The sequence below is a fragment of the Mesitornis unicolor genome, unplaced genomic scaffold (genome assembly GCF_000695765.1).
Source record: "Mesitornis unicolor isolate BGI_N332 unplaced genomic scaffold, ASM69576v1 scaffold13082, whole genome shotgun sequence".
NCBI classification, from domain to species: Eukaryota; Metazoa; Chordata; class Aves; order Mesitornithiformes; family Mesitornithidae; genus Mesitornis; species Mesitornis unicolor.
In genome coordinates, this window is record NW_010168686.1 from 1,809 (window position 1) to 3,287 (window position 1,479).

The window sequence follows — 1,479 nt, forward strand, 5'->3', positions numbered from 1 at the left end:
ATGTGTCTGAAGTAAATGCAGAGCTTCTAATGCCACCAAATAGATGTGCTGCTACATTTCCTACAATTTGTTGTCCTTTTTTTCTTGCTTTAAGAGGATTTGCACAGAACACATTTGAATATTTGCCCAACTCATTTCCTACAAAGACTGAGGTTCTTTCTACACGCAACCTCACAAACTATTCCAAATACGTATGAAACAACAACAGACACAGTAAACAAAGAACAAACCTTAGACTATGAACAAATTGATTCCTAACAGCAACCATTTTTTCCATCAAATTTTTGTTGATTTTTTTTTGTAAGACATAGATTGGCATGCAGAATAGTTGACTATTCGTTAAAGAAAGTTGGTTTAGGATAAAGGAATAGGTACCACATCGGTTAACATTTCTTCAGAAAGGATTTTCTAGTAGACAAAATGTTTATTCTGAAACATTAAATGAGCATTAATCCTGAAAGAGGATTAAACAAGGGCAGCCTCATACACACTACTTTTAGTCTACTTCATAAAGAACAATACTCAGGAGATTATGGTCTTTTATTTGTGCTCCTCATTCCCTAGCCTCCCCAAACCCCAGCTGAAATTGGCCAGTAGATTCCAACATTCAGTGGTACAGAGCTGTCAAACGTATTTAGACTTTGTGGTGGGTTTCAAGAAAATCAAATCCCAGGCGGAGGTGATCTCATAAATAACCCATTTAGGGAAACAGGGAGAACTCAGCCTTTATTCCTTTGTTTTGGCTGTCAGCACAGGACATGCATTTAGTCTGAAATGAAGTATGAGCCTATTTAGCATTTGACAAAACTATTAGGTTGGAAGTATGAGAAGATAAAGCTAGCAGTGAAGTCAGAATGATGCAAGGAAAGCATCATAGGACTTAGGAGATGTATCACCGTGAGGAAGCATAATATGGGAAGAAGGTGAAAGTTGCTGCACAGGGATTCAGATAACCAGGATACAATATAAGTTTTTGTAGGGTGACAAACCCATAAGCATTCAAGGAGAGGAGACTGGGAAAAGAAGGCAGAGAGCACACAAGTCCATAGTAAATTAGGCTTATTTACATGACACATTGCAACAGTGCAAAAGGCCCAAGTACCATCACCTGTGGCTTCCTTGTGGCCAGGAAGGCCAATGCCATCCTGGGGTGTATCAGGAGGGGGGTGGTTAGTAGGTCAAGAGAGGTTCTCCTCCCCCTCTACTCTGCCCTGGTGAGACCGCATCTGGAATATTGTGTCCAGTTCTGGGCCCCTCAGTTCAAGAAGGACAGGAACTGCTGGAGAGAGTCCAGCGTAGGGCTACAAAGATGATCAAGGGAGTGGAGCATCTTCCTTATGAGGAGCGGCTGAGGGAGCTGGGTCTCTTTAGTTTGCAGAAGAGGAGACTGAGGGGAGACCTCATTCATGTTTATAAATATTTAAAGGGTGAGTGTCACGAGGATGGAGCCAGGCTCTTCTCGGTGACAAACAATGGTAG